The sequence below is a fragment of the Gorilla gorilla genome, chromosome X (assembly GCF_029281585.2).
Source record: "Gorilla gorilla gorilla isolate KB3781 chromosome X, NHGRI_mGorGor1-v2.1_pri, whole genome shotgun sequence".
In the NCBI taxonomy this organism is placed as follows: Eukaryota; Metazoa; Chordata; class Mammalia; order Primates; family Hominidae; genus Gorilla; species Gorilla gorilla.
In genome coordinates, this window is record NC_073247.2 from 85,260,978 (window position 1) to 85,282,711 (window position 21,734).

Below are 21,734 nucleotides of genomic sequence, written 5' to 3' on the forward strand. Positions count from 1 at the left end.
TCCTCTTTCTCTGTTTCTGTTCAACATGGTACTGGAAGTCCTAGCCAGAGTAATTATGGAAGAAAAGAAGTAAAAGGCAGCCAAATTGGAAAGGAAGAAGTGAAATTATTTCTGATCACAGGTGATATTATATGTAGATAATTCTAAAGTTTTCACACACACACACACAAAAAGACTTAAAATTAATAAATGAATTCAGCAAACTAGCAGGATAAAAAAAATCCACACAGAAAAATGACTTACATTTCCATACACTAACAATGAACAATCTGAAAAGGAAATCATGAAAACAGTTCCATTTACATTAGCATCAAAAGTAACAGAATGCTTAGGAATTAACCAAGGAGGTGAAAACTTGTACAATGAAAACTACAAAACACGCCTGAAAGAAAACAAAGACATAAATAATGGAATGAAATTCCATATTCACAGATTGGGTAACTTAATATTATTAAGATGTCAATACCACCCAAAGTGATCAATAGATTTAATGGAATCCCTACTAAAATCCCAATAATATCTTGTGCAGAAATATAAAGATCCATTCTAAAATTAATATGGAATCTCAAGGAATCCTGAACAGCCAAAAAAAAAAAAAAAAACTTAAAATTATTTCTCATAATTCTAGAGGCTAGAAGTTCAAGATGAAGGTGTCATTTGCTTTCTGCAAATTTGTGAATTTTCAAGTTTTCCTAACCTCTTGTGATCAGGGAAGATATTTTATATGATATCTTTTAAAATCTATTGATCCTTAATTTATGGCCTGACATGGTCTATTTTGGAGAATATCCCATGTGCAAGTGTATTCTATTGTTATCGTGTATTCTATATATTTTCTGTTAGATCTAATTGGCTTATTGTATTGTTCAAGTCCTCTATTTCCTTATTGGTCTTCTGATTGTTTTATTTATTATTGAGAATGGGTTATTGAAGTCTCTAACTATTGTTGTAGAACTGTCTATTTCTTCTGTTAATTCTGTGTATTTTTGCTTCATATATTTTGATAGTCTGCTATTAGGTATATAAATGCTTATAATTGTTATATGTCCTTGCTGTCTTGAATCTTTTCTTAATATGTAATGTCTCTCTTTGTCTCATGGAACCACATTTTGATTTAAGGTCTATTTTGTTTGATACCAGTATGTCCATCCCTGCTTTCTTTTGGTTACTATTTGCATGGAATATCTTTTTCCATTCTTTTACTTTCAATCTATTTCTGTCTTTGGATCTAAAGTGAAACTTTGTAGACAGCATACAGTTGGATTATCGGTGTTTTTTGTTGTTGTTGTTTGTTTTTTAACTCATTTTGCCAGTTCCTGTGTTTTGCTCTGAGGATTTAATCCAGTTATATTTAAAGTAATTACTGATAAGGAGGGACTTACTTCTGTCATTCTGCTATTTATTTTCTATGTGATTTTAGCTTTTTTGTCCCTTATTTCCTATATTACTCTCTTTTTGTGTGTTTGATTTTTCAAATGTGAAACATTTTAATTTCATTCTTGTTTCATTTTGTGTATATTCCATAACTATTTTCTTTGTGGTTACCATGGAGATTACATTTCACATCCTAGATTTGAATACTCTGATTTGAACTTTTACCAGCTTACCGTCAATAACACAGAAAAACTCTGATCTTATACAACTCCATCCCCAACACTTTTAGATAGTAATGTCACAAAATTACCTCTTTATACATTGTGTGTCCAAAAACATAGATTAATAATTTTTTTAACGCATTCGTCTCTTAAATCATGTAAAAAACAAGTGGAGTACAAACCAAAGTTACAATAATATGAACTTTAAAATTTTCCCAGGTATTTGCCTTTACTAGAGATCCTTATTTCTTCTCATGGCACTGAGTTACTGTCCAGTGTCCTTTCATTTCAACTGGAAGGACTCCCTTTAGCATTTCTTGCACAGCAGTTCTCTTGGTAACACATTCCCTCAATTGGGAATGTCTTCATTTCTCCCTCAGTTTTGGTGGATAGTTTTGCCAGATTTAGGAGTCTTGGTTGTCAGTTTTCTTTTAGCACTTTGAACATGTCAGCCTACTGCCTTCTGCCTTCTGTCTTCTGCCCTCTAAGGTTTCTGATGAGAAATCTGATAATCTTAGTGAGTATCCCTTGAATGTAATGAGTCACTTCTTTTTTGCTGCTTTCAGTATTCTCTTTATGTCTCTGTCTTTTGACAGTTTGATTGTAATGTGCCTCAGCGTGAGTCTCTTTGAATTCATCCTTCTTGGAGCTCATTGGGCTTCTTGGGTGTTTATATTTATGTCTTTTTACATCTGTATAGTGTGTTAAAATAAAAAAAAGTCTTTCATCAAATTTGGGTAGTTTTGGCCATTTCTTAAAAATAGTCCCTCTTCCTCCTTGTTTCTCTCTTTCCTCTGGAACTCCCACCTTTTCTTCTATTAGCTGCGTGTTGGTTTTTGTCCGTTACAAATTGAGCTACTGTAATCATTAGTGTGTAGGTCTTTGTGTGGGAATATTCTTTCTCTTCTCTTGTGTTATTATCTAAAAGTGCAATGCCTTTGTTGCAGGGTAGGTGAATATTTTACATTTTAAGAAACTGCCAAATTGTGTTCTAAAGTTATTATACCATTTTACATCCCCTGCATCCCCGATTGTGAGCAAGAGTTCCAGTTTCATCACATAATCACCAACAATTGCTATGATCTGTGTTTTTAATGTTTATAATGCTACTAGGGATGGAGTAATAGTATCTTATTGTAGTTTTAACTTGCATTTCTCTAAGGCTTCATGATTTTGAGCATATTTTAAATCATGTTTTTATTTGCCACCCATATAACTTCTATGGTAAAATGTCTACTGATATCTCTTGCCTATTTTAAAAGTAAATATTAGTTGATATTGAAATAGTAAAGAAATTTTTTGGAACTGCAGTCATTTATTAATAATGCCAGTGACTTATTTGTTTTGTAGGGTAATTTTGAATATTGGAAGAATATTTCCTCAAAATTTTGTGCTGTTCACAATGGGAAACTAGAGACATGAAACACTTTTAAGTTTAATCTGAATTATTAACATATTCTCTACTTTCTTAAGTCTACCTGGTCAATAAAACAACAGATCAAAAAAAAAAAGAACTTAAAATTATTTCTCATAATTCTAGAGGCTAGAAGTTCAAGATGAAGGTGTTGGCAGGTTTGGTCTCTGTTGAGAGCTTGAGCTCTGCTTGCAAGATGGTACTATGCTGCATTCTTCAGAGGGGAATAATACTGTATCCTCATATGACAAAAGGAACAGAAGGGGAATAAAAAGACTGAGCTAGTTCCTTCCAGTGCTTTTATACGGCACTAATTATAACCAGGAGAGCAGAGTCCTTATGGCCAAATAACCCCCTAAGGCCTCACCTCTTAATACTGTTACACTGGGGGATCAAGTATCAACATGAATTTTGGAGAGGATACAAACATCCAAACTATAGCATTCTGCTCCTGGCCCACCCCAAATTCATGTCCTTCTCAGATGTAAAATACATTCATTGTATCTTAATAGCCCAAAACATCTTAATTCATTCCAGTATCATCTTTAAAGTCTAAGTCAACAGTCTCATCTAGATTAAATATGGGTGAGATTCAAGGTATCATTCGTCCTGAGGAAAATTACCCCTCCAGCTGTGAAATCAAACAAGTTGTGTGTTCTGAACTACAATGGTAGGACCAGCATAGGATAGACATTCCCATTCCAAAAGGGAGAAATAGGCAAGAAGAAAAGGGTAACATGTCCCAAGTAAGTCCAAAACGCAACAAGGCACATAACATTAAACCTTGGGGCTTGAGAATAACCTTTTCTGACTCTATATTCTGCATTCCAGATACACTAGGGTAGGGTTTGGGCCTCTAAGGCTCCAGACAACCCTGACCCCATGACTTTGCTGTGGATAACCCACAAAGCAGCTCTCAAGGTTTGGAGTCAGGTACTTTCAGCTCTCCTAGGTTGATGTTTCATGCTGGAGGCTCTCTATTTCTGGGGTCTTGGAGGCAGCCTTACCCTCACAGCTCTGCTTGGAATTGCCCTAGTGGGGAATCTCTTCATTAGCCTCAATTCCACACCTCTTGGCATTCCTCTAAGTGGAGACTCTCTGCAATGGTCCCACCCACATGATAGACAAGGCATTGCCCTAATGGAGGCTCTCTGAGGTGGCCTCACCCCTGTGGCACTTCTCTGCCTGGGCCCTGAGGTTTTCTCCTAAGAATCCTTTGAAATCTAGGTGAAGGTAGCCATGCCTCCACAGCTCTTGCACACTGCGTGCCTGCAAAGATGACGCCACATAGACATTGCCAAGATTTACTACTTGTACCTTTTGAAGGGGTGGCCAGAGCCACACCTGAGTCCTCTTGAACCACATTTGGGGCAGCCAAGGAGTGCTGTGCCCAAATGCAAGGAGCAGAAACTTGAGATGGCACTGGGTAATGAGCCCCATGGTTCTACAAGTCATTTGGGTCCTTTCTTTGAACCTCTTATATCCTCAAGGCCTTGGCACTCGGGGCCTGTGATGGGCATGGTAGCCTTGACGATCTCTAAAATGTTGTCAGTGTCATTCTTTCATTCTTGATAAATAGCATCCAACTTCCTTATGTCCATACTAACCTCCTTATCAAATATTTGCTTGGCCACACCCTAGGTATTCTCTCCCAAATATGCTTTTTATTCTTTAAATGGCTAGGCTGAAAATTTTATAAAATCTTTAAGTTCTACTTCCCTTTTGATTATAAATTTATTTTTATTTATCTATTCATTCATTTATTTTGTTTGTTTGTTTGTTTTGAGATAAAGTCTCACTCTGTCACCCAGGCTGGAGTGCAGTGGCATGATCTCAGCTCACTGAAACCTCCACCTCCCTGGTTCAAGCAATTCTCCTGCCTCAGCTCCCCTGAGTAGCTGGGACTACAGGCGCATGCCACCACACACAGTTAATTTTTGTATTTTTAGTAGAGACAGGGTTTCACCATATTGGCCAGGCTGGTTTTAAACTCCTGACCTCAGGTGATCCACCCAACTTGGCCTCCCAAGGTGCTGGGATTATAGGCATGAGCCACCTTGCCTGGCCCCATTCATTCATTTATTAAGACAGGGTCTTACTCTGTCACCCAGGGTGGAATTCAGTGGCATGATTATAGCTTGCTGCAGCTTTGAACTCCTAGACTAAAATGATCCTTCTGCCTAATGCTCCTGCATGGCTAGGACTACAGGCACATACCACCATGACTGGCTAACTTTAAAAAATTTGTAGAGATGGGATCTCACCATGTTGCCCAGGCTGGTCTTGAACTTCTGGCCTCAAGTGTTTCTTCTGGCTTGGCCTCAAAAAACACTGGGATTACAAGCATAAGACATCTTGCTCAGCTAATTTCATTTTTAATTTCTCTTTTCTCACATTCTACTATAAGCAGTCAAAAGAAGCCATGCCACACCTCAAACAATTTGCTTGGAGATTTCTTCCACCAAATATCCTAGTTTATCACTCTTAAATTCTGCTTTCCACAAAGTGCTAAGATATGGAAATAATTCAGACAAGTTATTTGCCACTTTGTCATAAAGGTGGTCTTTTTCCAATAAAATTTTCAATATTTTCCAATAAGATATTCCTATTTTCTGTCTAAGACCTTTACTTTCCATATTTCTGCCAACATTCTTATCACAACCACTTAGATAATCTCTAAGAAGATTCAGGCTCTGTCTACAGCTATCCTATTTTGAGCCTTCAACAGAATCACCCTTAATCCTCCATTGACATCAATCCAGGCTTTTTCTAGCATTACCTTTAAATTCCTCCAGCCTCTAACCATTAACCAGTTCTAAAGCCACTTCCACATACTCAGATATTTGTTACAGAAATACATGAGTCGTTAGTACCCATTTCTGCCTCAGTCAGTTCAGGCTGCTATAATAAAATACCACAGACTAATTTATTAATAATAGAAGTGTATTTCTTACAAATCTGGAGGCTGGGTATCCAAGATCAAGGCACCAGCAGATTCAGTGCCTGGTGAAGGCTACTCTCTACGTCCAAGATGACATCTCGTTGTTGAATCCCCCAGAAGGGATGAATGTCATGTACTCACATAGCAGAAGGGGAATAAAAGGCCTACTTAGTTGCCCACGGCCTTTTCATAAGGCACTAATCCAACCCACGAAAGCAGAGCCATCATGGCCTAATCACTTCCTACAGGCATCACCTCTTAATACTGTTTCATTGGAGATTATGTTTCAACATAAATTTTGGTGGGGACACAAACATTCAAATGATGGAAATGCCATTATGGAAAAGGAAAAATTATAAGTGGATGCCAGTGGATGAGGGTTCAGGAAGGGTTGGACTACAAGGATACAGCACAATGAACTTTTGGGGGATGATGGAATTATTTCATATTTTGATTGTGGTTGTGATTACACCTGTTTGCATTTGTCAACACTCATAGAATTATATAACAAAAAGTATGTTTACCATATGTAAAGAGAAAAAATGAATAAACTACCAACAAATGTTTATCATTTATTTAATAAGAAATATTGTAATTTGAATAAAAACACTAAAAACATATCAAGGAAACTTAGTGGTGATCTTCATTTGTATCCAAAGTCCAATAAAATGGAAAAAATTATTTCTGTCATTTATGAGCTAATTGGAAATTTGAACACTGGATGTAGAGAATATAATTAGTATGTTGGGTATGATTGTGGTATTGTGGTTTGTTAAAATAATACCATTGGGAGCTATAGGTTTTAATGTATTGAATACTTATGAATGAAATGTGATGTGTAGAATTTTCTTCAAAATAAATATAAGAAAAAGAAAAGTGAATGGGTGTACTGATAAAAGTAAATATTGATTATGTTGTTTTTGCTGAGTGATTCTTGAACTTGATAATGAATACACTGTGATTTATCATACAATTCTGTCTATTTTTTTAAATGCGAGATGGTTTGGATATTTGTCCCCTCAATTTCTCATGTTGAAATGTAATCTCCAGTGTTAGAAGTGGGGCCTGGTGGGAGGTGTTATGGTCATGGGGGCAGATTCCTTATGAATGTTTGGGTGCTGTTCTCACAAAAATGAGTGAGTTCTTGCTGTGAGTTCATGTGAGATACGACTGTTTAAAAGTGTGTGGCACCTCCTACATCTGTCTCTTGCTCCCACTCTCACTGTGTGACATGCTGTTTCTACTTTACCTCCCACCATAAGTAAAGGCTCCCTGAGGCCTCACCCAAAGCCAAAAGGATGCTGGCACCACACTTCCTGTTCAGCTCTGTGCAACCATGAGCCAATTAAATCTCTTTTCTTTATAAATTACCCAGTCTCAGGAATTCCTTTAGAGCAAAAGAAACACATTAACACACAAAATTGTTACCAGGAGTGGGGTTTTACTATAAAGATGCCTGAAAATGTGGAAAAGACTTTGGAACTGGGTAATGGGCAGACGTTGGAAGAGTTTGGAGGGTTCAGAAGAAGACAGGAAAATGAAGTAAAGTTTGGAATTTCTTAGAGACTGGTTAAATAGTTGTGACCAAAATGCCCTTAGAGATATGGACAGTAAAGTACAGGCTAAAGAGGTCTCAGATGGAAATGAGAAAGTTATTGGAAACTAGAGTAAAAGTAACCCTTGTTACATGTTAGCAAAGAACTCAGTGCATTGTGTTCATGCCCTGGGGAACTGTGGAAGTTTGAACTTAAGATTGTTGACCTAGGGTACCTGGTGCAAGAAATTTCTTTCTTTCTTTCTTTTTTCATCATCACATACTAGATTTATTACAACTGACCTGCAGGCAAAAGGACAGAACTATTACATAAACACTTTGATTCCATGTATACAACTTAAATAGAGGAGGAATTCTAACAAGAATACAGGATAAAATATTCCAAAGCTCCAAGAAGCAGTTATGTTACTGAGCTCCATTTTTTACAGACAAATAAGGCAATATCCCTGCACATTATCTTTTTGATAATTTTTATACATTTTTCTCTGGTACAAGAGAAACATAACCAGAGCTAACAATGTACAGTTCTTACACTATTTTCACAGTTTGTGAACACTATTCACCCTTTTGTTTTAATAAAGATACATTGCAATAAACTCCTTGCCCTTAAGTTTATAGTTTATAATAATCTATGATTAATACATGAAAATTTCCTTTTTATGTGGTCATCCACACAACAGAATGGTCAGATTCGCTCCTGGACAGTCAGAATTGCTTTTATCTCCATTTGCATAATGGCAAAGTGACCCTATGCTGAGCCAGATGGGAAGCTGACAGCAGAGAAACAGATTCCTCTTGAGTCCCCGGGAACAATGGAGGATGACAGCTTGCTGTGGTCAAAGGGAGACATAAAGCAATGTCTCCTTTCAGAACAGTGGGAAGTCTAAAGTTTAGGATGCCATGGGGGAGAAGATAAGGAAATAAGGCAAGTAGACCAAAGAGATAATCACTTTTGAATTCTGCAATTTACAGGGATGTGATTTTAAACAGCACCATTCTCCCTTTATTGTTTGATAGTATTTATGACTGTCACTCTAAGAGGAGACACAGCAATACCTGCCATGATTTGGTTCTGTAATGGCATCACCTGCATCTCAGACCATGGCTGTTTTATATTCCAGTGTGCTTGAACCATTCACGGTGCTGCTTCACTGTCATACAAAGCCTTAAGTTTCAGTGCCAGGGAGGCCTGAGCAAAATCTAATGAGAACCTGACTAATGGGTAAGTTAAGAAGCGCAAGATACTTAAATGGTCTCTTGTAACAGTGCTGAGGGTTTTGTTTTGCTTTTTGTATTTTTTCCAGTAGACTTCCAATGCCAAGAAATGGTGGTGTACTACAGGAGGTTCTAGCTGGTGGTGAACATAAAGGCTGCCATTTCAGATCCTCATCTGGTCCAATGTGTCTCTAGAAAAGATGCCTCTTTATCACCTACCACATCGGCTGGGCCCCACTATTCTTAGCCTTTTAAACACTAGCACATATGAGATATTTGGGGCTAAAAATCCTTGGTAAGAAACATCCCTGGTAATTATAAAGGTTTTTTGATATAAAAAAAGGCAAAATATTGGATTAAGCAAAAGTCACATAGCGACAACAGACCACAGGGGAAGGGAAAGAGATTCAGAAACTGAAGACCTGGACCAGTGATGGCAAGAAGGAAACAACTGAGATTTGGTCTTTTGCTGCCTACCAGAAATCTTTATCTAATCAATCAAGGCACATTGCTACTAGCTACTTCTCCCTGTTAGTGAGTTAGGATGGCTAAAGTATCAGGCTTAAGACCACAGGGAAATATATAACTGCTACAAGTTGTTACAGATAAAATAGTAGAATTAAAAACATCTGTAAACTTTGCCTTCTGTACTGTTTTCTTCTTTCAGTCCTGGTGGTTTGTGGCAGGTGGAACATCAAGTTGGCAGCACACCGAATTCTGAGAATGAAAAATTCTTAGGATCAGCTCCTTCTTTGACAAGTGGCAGACTCCTGAGTCTTCCCAATGCAAAGTAGGACTGGTAAAGGAGAAAAGAACACATCTGGTCCTGTCTCAATATTTTAATGTTCACCTCTTTGAACGCAACATGGTTTTTGGTAAAGATAAATTCATTCTAATTTAACATGATATGTCAAACAGGAAATTTGGCTGAGCACATCGATCCCCAAACATCAACTGTAACTGTAAAGCAACAGAATATCACATCAGTAAATCTATTGCACTTGGTGAAGAAAGTAAATTCCTCCTTTGTCTCCTAGCTCCAGAAGGCAATGTGTCTCATTGGCTGTGCAAGCTCTTCTCACTCAAGCCCGAGTCTCTATGTTCAGACATAGTACATCCATCACCATGTCCTTCCAGGATTTGGAAGTCTGATAAAACACCATTCCAGTAGCTGCATCTCCAGGTTTGGAGTCTATAAATGAATTTAAGATGTGATCTAATCACAGTCAACAACTTGATCATACTGACTTCTACATTTCATGAATATGTTCATCACAAAAGAGCAGGATGAGGTCTCTCTGACCAGCACTAACACTGTGTGATCAATCAGGTATTAGCAGGATGAACGCTCTAGGTGACAGGAATATGTAGACATGATGGAAATGAACACCAATGTCATTGCACATGGTGTCTGGGTGAGCAATAAAAACACTATGATATGGGATGAAAATTCTTTACCTTTTGCTTCCTCTCAGCCCTTTTTTTAAGTCTGATGTAGCAGCGGTATCAATCGACATACATGGGAAAGCTGGGAGTAGCTGGCATTTGATCCAGGATTTGACAAACATAGCATGCGACTTCAATGGTACGTTCTTCATAAATCAAAATAAAAAGATGTTTCAGAAGCTCTTTATGCTTTGGTCTTTTGGATTCATCCTTCGTAAGGCACAAGTTGACAAAGTTGATGAAACTTGGGGAGAATTTGTTTTCCTCAGAATTACTCAGCTGCGGAGGATCTCCTTTCACGACTTGTGTTAGTTGATCAAATACACTATTCCACTTTGGATAAGGAAATCGGCCCGTGGCCAACTCACACAATGTGATCCCCAAACTCCAGACATCAGAGCAGACATCATATGCTTGTCATGATGCACTTGGGTCTATTCTTTCAGGTGCCATGTATGGTCTACAGCCAGCATCTTCTGTCTTGGCAATAGAGTCCACAAGCTGTCCACTGATACCAAAGTCACAGAGTTTAATATTTTCACTTCTGTCCAGAAGAATATTGGAAGGTTTGATATCTCTGTGAATAATTTTCAAGTTTTCTTTTAAGTGATTTAATGCTTTCACAGATGCTAAAGTGATTTTGCCTAAAATTTCTTCTGAAATAACATCATCTAATACACTATACACATATTTGTAAAACTTATCAAACGAGATAGACATGAGTTCCATACAGGTCCAACAGTCACCCTGTCTGAAGAGTGCATCATAAAACTGAACAATGTAAGGGCAATCACTACTCTGCATTACTTCATCCAAATCCGTAAGAGGTTGTTTCTGTTCTTTTTCATTCACTGTTGACCGAATTCTTTTAACTGCCATTATTTGCCCACTTGGTTTGTGGACCATTTTGTTGGCAGAACCATAAACTCCTCATCCAATTTCTCCAAGATCTTTCAAGTCCTCTGCAGTGAAATCCCAGTGTTGTTCAGGGGAGATCTTCAGTTTTCCTGATGACTCAATGCTGTGTGATCTCAGTCTCTCTATGTGTGGGTTTTGAACTCCTGTAGGATTGGGATTCAGAGTAAACCTTGCTGTAGATTTGAAAGGCGGATTTGCAAAATTCAACTTCAGTGCTTTGCGTTTACCCTGCATGCTGCTGATGGCTGGGTGGCCTGGCTCCAGGGATCCTACAGATCCCGGGGTGCGGCTGCCGCTGCTGCCCCCAGAGCCACAGCCGCCGCTCAGGCTCAGAGCTGCCATTGTTGGGAGTGAGGAGCCAAGCGACGCCGTGGCGGCTGCAATGCAGCCCTGGTACAAGAAATTTCTAAGCGGGAAAGCATTCAAGATGTAGCCTGGTTGCTTATAACAGCATATTATCAGATATAGGAGCAAATAAATGACGAAGTTGGTACTTATATTTAAAAGGAAAGTAGAGCATAAGTTCAGAAAATGTGCATCTTAGCCCTGTGGTAAAGAAAGAATCCAAGCAGGCTGTAATCACTTGCTAGAGAGATTAGCATTACTAAAAGGGAGCCAAGTGCTAATATCCAAGACAATGAGGGAAAAAAAGACTAGGAGGCATTTCAGAAGTCTTTGGGACAGCCCAGAGGTCTACCAGGAAATAATGGTTTCAGGGGCCAAGCCCTGGGCTGTGCTATACTACACAGCCTCTGGACACTGCTCTTCATATCCTGGCTGCTCTGTCTCCAGCCTTGGCTCAAAGGGGTCCAGGACACTGCTTCAGAGGGCACAAGCTGTAAACCAGCAGCTTCCATGTGGTGTTAAGCCTGTGGGCACAAAGAATGCAAGAGTAAAGGAGGCTCGGCAACTTCCACCTAAAATTTCAAAGGTTGTATGAGAAAGCATGGGTGCCCAGGCAGAAACTTGCCACAGAAATGGAGCTACAACAGTGTCTCTACTAGGGCAGTGCTGAGGGGAAATGTGACATTGCAGTTCCAACACAGACTCTCCACCAGGTCACTGCCTAATGGAGCTGTGAGAGGGGGCTGCCATCCTCTAGACCCAAGAATAACGGAGGTAAGGGCAGCTTGCACCTTCAGCCTGAAAAAGTCATAAGCACTGGACTCCAACCCATCAGGGCAGCCATGTCAGCTGGATTCAGCAATTCCATAGAAGCAGAGCTACCCATGGCTTTGGAAGTCCTCTCCTCACACCAGTGTGCCCTGGATGCAGGACATCAAGTCAAATGAGATTATTTTGGAGCTTTAAGAGTTAACGAGTATCCTGTTGGGTTTAAGACTTGTGTGAGGCCTATTAGCCCTTTCTCTTGGCTGAATTCTCTCTTTTGGAATTGGATGTTTACCCGATGCCAGTACCTCCATTATATCTTGGGAGTAAATAACTTCATTTTGATTCTACAGGTTCATAGATGGAAGGAACTTGAGTCTCAGATGAGGCTTTGGAAATTGGACTTGGGAACTTTTGAGTTGGGGCTGAAACAAGTTAAGACTTGGGGGGACAACTGAGAAGGGATCATTGTCAGGCCTTTGAGCCCAAGCTAAGCCATCATATCCCCTGTGACCTGCACGTATACATCCAGATGGCCTGAAGTAACTGAAGAATCACAAAAGAAGTGAAAATGGCCCATTCCTGCCTTAACTGATGACATTACCTTGTAAAATTCCTTCTCCTGGCTCATCCTGGCTCAAAAGCTCTCCCACTGAGCACCTTGTGACCCCCATCCCTGCCTGCCAGAGAACAACCCCCTTTGACTGTAATTTTCTTTTCTTTTTTTTTGAGATGGAGTCTCGCTCTGTCACCCAGGCTGGAGTGCAGTGGCGTGACTTGGCTCACTGCAACCTCCGCCACTTGGATTCATGCCATTCTCCTGCCTCAGCCTCCCAAGTAGCTGGGACTATAGGTGCCTGCCACCATGCCTGGCTAATTTGTGTGTATATGTGTATTTTTAGTAGAGATGGGGTTTCACTATGTTGGTCAGGCTGGTCTCAAACTCCTGACCTCTTGATCCGCCCACCTCGGCCTCCCAAAGTGCTGGGATTACAGGCATGAGCCACCGCACCCAGCCTTGACTGTAGTTTTCCTTTACCTACCCAAATCTTATAAAACGGTCCCACCCCATCTCCCTTCCCTGACTCTCTTTTTGGACTCAGCCCGCCTGCACCCAGGTGAAATAAACAGCCTTGTTGCTCACACAAAGCCTGTTTGGTGGTCTCTTCACAGGGATGCAAGTGAAATTTGGTGCCATGACTCAGATTGGGGGACTTCCCTTGGGAGATCAATCCCCTGTCCTCCTGCTCTTTGCTCCGTGAGAAAGATCCACCTACGACCACAGGTCCTCAGATCAACCAGCCCAAGGAACATCTTACCAATTTTAAATTGGGTAAGCAGCCTCTTTTTACTCTCTTCTCCAACCTCTATCACTATCCCTCAACCTCTTTCTCCTTTCAATCTTGGTGCCACACTTCAGTCTCTCCCTTCTCTTAATTTCAGTTCCTTTCCTTTTCTGGTAGAGACAGGAGATGCATTTTATCCATGAACCCAAAACTCTGGCACCGATCACGGACTCGGGAAGACAGTCTTCCCTTGGTGTTTAATCATATGGGGATGCCTGCTTGGTTATTCACCCACGTTTCAGAGCTGTCTGACCATGCAGGGATGCCTGCCTTGGTCCTTCACCCTTAGCAGCAATCACTGCTTTTCTGGGGGGCAAGCACCACCCCCAACCCCTTCTCTAGATGTCTCTACCCATTTTCCACTTTCCTGGTGGGCAAGCACCTCCCACCCCTTCTCCACTTTCCTGGGGGGCAAGCACCCCCCACTCCTTCTCTCCATTTCCCCACCCCTTGTCCACTTTCCTGGGGGGAAGCACCCCCCCACCCCTTCTCTCTGTGTCTCTACCCTCTCTTTTCTCTCCACTTTCCAGGGGGGCAAGCACCCCCCACCCCTTCTCTCCATGCTACCCTCTCTTTTCTCTGGACTTGCCTCCTTCATTATAGGCAACCACCCTCCATTCCTCCTTCTTCTCCCTTAGCCTGTGTTCTCAAGAACTTAAAACCTCTTCAACTCACACCGACCTAAAAGCTAAATGCCTTATTTTCTTCTGCAATGCCGCTTAACCCCAATACAAACTCGATAATGGCTCTAAATGGCCAGAAAATGGCACTTTCGATTTCTCCATCCTACAAGACCTAAATAATTCTTGTCGTAAAATGGGCAAACGGTCTGAGGTGCCTGATGTCCAGGCATTCTTTTACACATCGGTCCCTCCCTAGTCTCTGTTCCCAATGCAACTCATCCCAAATCTTCATTCTTTCCCTCCTGCCTGTCCCCTCAGTCCCAACCCTAAGCATCACTGAGTCTTTCCAATCTTCCTTTTTTACGGACCCATCTGACCTCTCCCCTCCTCCCTAAGCTGCTCCTCACCAGGCCGAGCTAGGTCCCAATTCTTCCTCAGCCTCCGCTCCCCCACCCTATAATCCTTTTATCACCTCCCCTCCTCACACCCGGTCTGCCTTACAGTTTCGTTCCACAACTAGCCCTCCCCCACCTGCCCAGCAATTTCCTCTTAAAAAGTTGGCTGGAGCTATAGGCATAGTCAAAGTTAATGCTCCTTTTTCTTTATCCAACCTCTCTGAAATCATTTAGCGTTTAGGCTCTTTTTCATCAAATATGAAAAACCTAGCCCAGTTCATGGCCCATTTGGCAGCAACCCTTAGACCCTTTACAGCCGTAGACCCTGAAGGGTCAGAAGGCTGTCTCATTCTAAATATGCATTTTATCACCCAGTCAGCTCCTGAAATTAGAATAAAGCTCCAAAAATTAAATTCCAGCCCTCAAGCTCCACAACAGGACTTAATTAACCTCACCCTCAAGGTGTACAATAATAAGAGTAGAGGCAGCCAAGTAGCAATGTGTTTCTGAGTTGCAATTCCTTGCCTCCATTGTGAGACAAACCCCAGCCACATCTCCAGCACACAAGAACTCCAAACGCCTGAACCGCAGCTGCCAGGGGTTCCTCCAGGACCTCCTCCCCCAGGAGCTTGCTACAAGTGCCAGAAATCTGGCCACTGGGTGAAGGAATGCCTGCAGCCCAGGATTCCTGCTAAGCCATGTCCCATCTGTGCAGGACCCCACTGAAAATCAAACTGTTCAACTCACCCAGCAGCCACTCCCAGAGCCCCTGGAACTCTGGCCCAAGGCTCTCTGACTGACTCCTTCCCAGATCTTCCTGGCTTAGTGGCTGAAGACTGATGCTTCCCAATCGCCTTGGAAGCCCCTTAGACCATCACAGACACCAAGCTTCGGGTAACTCTCACAGTGGAGGGTAAGTCCATCCCCTTCTTAATCTTAATCATTATGGAGGCTACCCACTCCATGTTACCTTCTTTTCAAGGGCCTGTTTCCCTTGCCTCCATAACTGTTGTGGGTATTGACGGCCAGGCTTCTAAACCTCTTAAAACTCCCCAACTCTAGAGCCAACTTGGACAATATTCTTTTATGCACTCCTTTTTAGTTATCACCACCTGCCTAGTCCCCTTATTAGCTGAAACATTTTAACTAAATTATCTGCTTCCCTGACTATTCCTAGGCTACAGCCACACCTCATTGCTGCCCTTTTCCCCAGTTCAAAGCCTCCTTCACATCCTCCCCTTGTATCTCCTCACCTTAACCCACAAATATGGGACACCTCTACTCCCTCCCTGGCAACCAATCACACGCCCATTACTATCCCATTAAAACCTAATCACCCTTACCCCGCTCAACGCCAATATCCCATCCCATGGCATGTTTTAAAAGGATTAAAGCCTGTTATCACTCACCTGTTACAGCATGGCCTTTTAAGGCCTATAAACTCTCTTTACAATTCCCCCATTTTACCTGTCCAAAAACCAGACAAGCCTTACAGGTTAGTTCAGGATCTGCCCCTTATCAACCAAATTGTCTTGCCTATCCACTCCATAGTGCCAAACCCATATACTCTCCTATCCTCAATACCTCCCTCCACAACCCATTATTCTGTTCTGGATCTCAAACATGCTTTCTTTACTATTCTTTGCACCCTTCATCCCAGCCTCCCTTCACTTTCACTTAGACTGACCCTGACACCCATCAGGCTCAGCAAATTACCTGGGCTGTACTGCCTCAAGGCTTCACAGACAGCCCCCATTACTTCAGTCAAGCCCAAATTTCTTCCTCATCCATTACCTATCTTGACATAATTCTTCATAAAAACACACATGCTCTCCCTGCTGATCATGTCCAACTAATCTCCCAAACCCCAATCCCTTCTACAAAACAACAACTCCTTTCCTTCCTAGGCATGGTTAATATGGTCAGAATTCTTACACAAGAGCCAGGACTGTGCCCTGTAGCCTTTCTGTCCAAACAACTTGACCTTATTGTTTTAGCCTAGCCCTCATGTTGGTGTGCAGTGGCTGCCGCTGCCTTAATACTTTTAGAGGCCCTCAAAATCACAAACTATGCTCAACTCACTCTCTACAGTTCTCATAACTTTCAAAATCTATTTTCTTCCTCCCACCTGAAGCATATACTTTCTGCTCCCTGGCTCCTTCAGCTATACTCACTCTTTGTTGAGTCTCCCACAATTACCATTGTTCCTGGCCCAGACTTCAATCTGGCCTCCCACATTATTCCTGATACCACACCTGACCCCCATGACTGTACCTCTCTGATCCACCCAACATTCACTCCATTTCCCCATATTTACTTCTTTCCTGTTCCTCACCCTGAACACACTTGGTTTATTGATGGCAGTTCCACCAGGCCTAATCGCCACTCACCAGCAAAGGCAGGTGATGCTACAGTATCTTCCACACCTATCATTGAGGCACTGCTCTGCCCCCCTCCACTACCTCTCAACAAGCCAAACTCATTGCCTTAACTGGAGCCCTCACTCTTGCAAAGGAACTACGCATCAATATTTACATTGACTCTAAATATGCCTTCCATATCCTGCACCACCATGCTGTTATATGGGTTGAAAGAGGTTTCCTCACTATGCAAGGGTCCTCCATCATTAATGCCTCTTTAATAAAAACGCTTCTCAAAACTGCTTTACTTCCAAAGGAAGATGGAATTATTCAATGTAAAGGCCATCAAAAGGCATCAGATCCCATCGCTCAGGACAATGCTTATGCTAATAAGGTAGCTAAAAAAGCAGCCATCAAAAGGCATCAGATCCCATCGCTCAGGGCAATGCTTATGCTGATAAGGTAGCTAAAAAAGCAGCTAGCCTTCCAACTTTTATCCCTTACGGCAGTTTTTCTCCTTCTCATCTGGCCACTCCCACCTATTCCCCCACTGAAACTTCCACCGATCAATCTCTTCCCACACAAGGGAAATGGTTCTTGGATCAAGGAAAATACCTCCTTCCAGCCTCACAGGCCCATTCTATTCTGTTGTCATTTCATAACCTCTTCCATGTAGGTTACAAGCCACTAGCCTGCCTCTTAGTATCTCTCATTTCCTTTCCATCGTAGAAATCTGTCCTCAAGGAAATCACTTCTCAGCGTTCCATCTGCTATTCTACCACTCCTCAGGAATTTCTCAGGCCCCCTCCCTTCCCTACACATCAAGCTCCGGGATTTGCCCCTGCCTAGGACTGGCAAATTGACTTTACTCACATGCCTGTGTCAGGAAACTAAAATACCTCTTGGTCTAGGTAGACACTTTCACTGGATGGGTAGAGGCCTTTTCCACAGGGTCTGAGAAGGCCACCACAGTCATTTCTTCCCTTCTGTCAGACATGATTCCTTGATTTGGCCTTCCCACCTCTATACAGTCTGATAATGGACCGGCCTTTATTAGTCAAATCACCCAAGCAGTTTTTCAGGCTCTTGGTATTCAGTGAACTAATGGTCTTTTAAAAACACACCTCACCAAGCTCAGCCACCAACTTAAAAAGGACTGGACAATACCTTTACCACTTTCCCTTCTCTGAATTTGGGTCTGTCCTTGAAATGCTGCAGGGTATAGCCCATTTGAGCTCCTGTATGGATGCTCCTTTTTATTAGGCCCAAGTCTCATTCCAGACACCAGACCAACTTGGACTGTGCCCCAAAAAACTTGTCATCCCTACTATCTTCTGTCTAGCCATACTCCTTTCACCATTCTCAACTACTCATAAATGCCCTGCTCTTGTTTACACTGCCGGTTTACACTGTTTCTCCAAGCCATCACAGCTGATATCTCCTGGTGCTATCCCCAAACTGCCACTCTTAACTCTTAAAGTAAATAAATAATCTTTGTTGGCAGGGCTATGCTGAACCTCCTTAGGCACTCTCTAATTGGATGTCCTGGGTCCTCCCAATTCTTAGTCCTTTAATACCTGTTTTTCTCCTTCTTTTATTCTGTTTAGTTTTTCAATTCATACAAAACCGTATCCATGCCATCACCAATAATTCTATATGACAAATGTTTCTTCTAACAACCACACAATATCACCCCTTACCACAAAATCTTCCTTCAGCTTAATCTCTCCCACTCTAGGTTCCCACGCTGCCCCTAATCCCACTCAAAGCAGCCCTGAGAAACATCACCCATTATCTCTCCATACCACCCCCAAAAATTTTCACTGCCCCAACACTTTACCACTATTTCATTTTATTTTTCTTATTAATCTAAGAAGACAGGAATGTCAGGCCTCTGAGCCCAAGCTAAGCCATCATATCCCCGTGACCTGCACATATACATCCAGATGGCCTGAAGTAACTGAAGAATCACAAAAGAAGTGAAAATGGCCTGTTCCTGCCTTAACTGCTGACGTTACCTTGCGAAATTCCTTCTCCTGGCTCATCCTGGCTCAACAGCTCCCCACTGAGCACCTTGTGACCCCCACCCCTGCCCACCAGAGAACAACCCCCTTTGACTGTAATTTTTCTTTACCTACTCAAATCTTATAAAATGGCCCCACCCCTATCTCCCTCCACTGACTCTCTTTTCAGACTCAGCCTGCCTGCACCCAGGTGAAATAAACAGCCTTGTTGCTCACACAAAGCCTGTTTGATGGTCTCTTCACACAGACGTGAGTGAAAATCATTATATTTTGTAATGTGAGAAGAACATGAGATTTGGGGGCTAGGGGTCGAATGATATGGTTTGGATATTTTTCCTCTCCAAATCTCATGTTGAAATGTAATCTCTAATGTTGGAAGTGAGCCGTGGTGGGAGGTGTTTTTGTCATAAGGGTGGATCCCTCATGAATGCCTTGATCCTATCCTCACAATAATGAGTGTATTCTCACTCTGAGTTCATGTGACATCTGATTGTTTAAAATAGTATGGCACCTCCCCCCCTCTATCTTGCTCCTGTTCTTGCTATGTGACATGTTACTTCCATGATATGGTTTGCATCTCTCTCCCCACCCAAATCTCATGTTCAATTGTAATCCCCAGTGTTAGAGGTGGGGCCTGGTGGGAGGTGACTGTATTATGGGGGTAGATTTTTTATGAATGGTTTAGCTCCATACCCTTGGTGCTATTCTCATGATAGTGAGTGAGTTCTCACATAACCTGATTGTTTGAAAGTGTGTAGCACCTCCCCCCAGCTCTCTCCTTTATTCCTCTTCCTGCCACCTTGCTCCTCCTTTGCCTTGCACCTCCTTTGCCTTGCACCATGGTTGGAAGCTTCCTGAGGCCTCCCCAAAAGCAGAAGCCTTATGCATCCCGTACAGCCTGTAGAACCATGAGCATGTTAAACCTCTTTTCTTAATAAATTACCCAGTTTCAGGTATTTCTTTATAACAATATAAGAACAGACTAATACATCCTGCTTCACCTTCTGCCATGAGTAAAACCTCCCTGAGGCCTCACAAGAAGCTATGCAGATGCCAGAACCATGCTTCCTGTACAGCCTGCAAAACCATGGCCAATTAAATCTCTTTTCTGTATAAATTACCAAGTCTCAGGTATTCCACTAGAGCAATGCAAATTGGCTAACACAGCATGTGATTAATATTTTCTATAATATACAATTTTTAAGAATAAGTGCATATATCTTCTTTCATAATAGCAAAACACAAGTGGAAGAAAAGCAAATGTATAGCAACAGGTGTACGAATAAATAAACTGTGGTAGAAGAGATTGCTAACAGCCTAAGGAGCTGAGCAGAAATTTTTATACACTCATTGGGATTGTACAAAAAAAAATTAGAGTTTAGGTACTACCAATGCGAGTAAAGTGCTGGTAAATACTTTAGGATTTGAAATGATTGTAGAAATAAGAATGAACAGGAAATATCCTATTCCTCACATGAACTTAATTAAGCTCAGATGGGAACTCTCTCAAACTATGATTGAATACATATAATCTATTTTATCTCTAAGCGTTATCTAGTGCCCCTAGCTATTACATATAAAGAAATATAAACCCTCTCTGAATGAAGACAACATTATGCTTGGCCTCAAGTTATCTCTATAACTTATCATCTACAGTGTTCAGCACTCAATAAATAAGGCATTTGAAGAAAAAGATGACATGATCAAATAAGAAGAAAAACAATAAATCATAGAAATAATCACAGAGTAAGGCAGACAAAAATATCAAGAATAAAACTCTGAGAGACAAAGGGATGAAGTCTTTTCTGGCTGGAACTGTGGAGGGTGTTGAAGAGAAGAATAAGGTTCCTGCTGTCCCAGAAAGCTTTAAGAAAAAGGGAAGAAATTTCACAGAACTGAAGATCAAGCGCCTGAGAAAAGTTTCCCAAAAGATGCTTCTAAAGGCAAGGAGGAAGCTTATATATGAAAAAGCTAAGCACTATCACAAGTAATATAGGCAGATGTACAGAACTGAGATTTGAATGGCTAAGATGGCAAGAAAAGCTGGCAATGTCTACCAACCTGCAGAACCCAAATTGACACTTGTCATTAGGATCAGAGGTATCAATGGTGTGAGCCCAAAGATCCAAAAGGTGTTGCAGTTTCTTCACCTTTGTCGGATCTTCAATGGAAACTTTGTTAAGCTCAACAGGACTTCAATTAACATGCTGAAGATTGTAGAACCATATATTGCATAGGGGTACCCAAACCTGAAGTCAGTAAATAAACTAATCTACAAGTGTGGTTATGGCAAAATCACTAAGAAGCAAATTGCCTTGACAAATAACACTTTGATTGCTCGGTCTCTTGGTAAATATAGCATCATCTGCATGGCAGATCTGATTCATGAGATCTATACTCTCAGAAAATGCTTCAAAGAAGCAAATTACTTCTTTTGGTCCTTCAAATTATTCTCTCTATGAGGTGGAATGAAGAAAAAGACCATCCATTTTGTAGAAGGTGGAGATGACCAACAGGAAAGAGCAGAGCAACAGGCCTATCAGATGGATGAACTAAGGTGTCCACCACGATAGTTTCTGTAATCCAGTCAGTTAATAAACAGTGAATGCTTTCAAATTGAAAAAAAAATAATGTATCAAAAAGAGCAGCAAGATACATAGTGGACAGAGCAGGAAAAGTCTATGTATAATGTATATCCAAAAAGATAGAAGAAAAAGAAGAGGAGAGAAGCAGATTTGGAGAAAACAATGGTTAAGAATTGTCAAAATTAAAAGAAGATAAAAAGCCACAGA

The 21,734-nt window shown here is 41.3% G+C and overlaps 2 pseudogenes; one reads left to right on the forward strand and one right to left on the reverse strand.

Annotated features, from left to right (window-relative positions):
• Positions 1 to 10,226: 10,226 nt before the first annotated feature.
• Positions 10,227 to 11,426, reverse strand: LOC101127651 (dual specificity mitogen-activated protein kinase kinase 4-like; annotated as a pseudogene).
• Positions 11,427 to 20,840: 9,414 nt separating this feature from the next.
• LOC101129695 (large ribosomal subunit protein uL30-like) lies at positions 20,841 to 21,498 on the forward strand (annotated as a pseudogene).
• Positions 21,499 to 21,734: the final 236 nt, after the last annotated feature.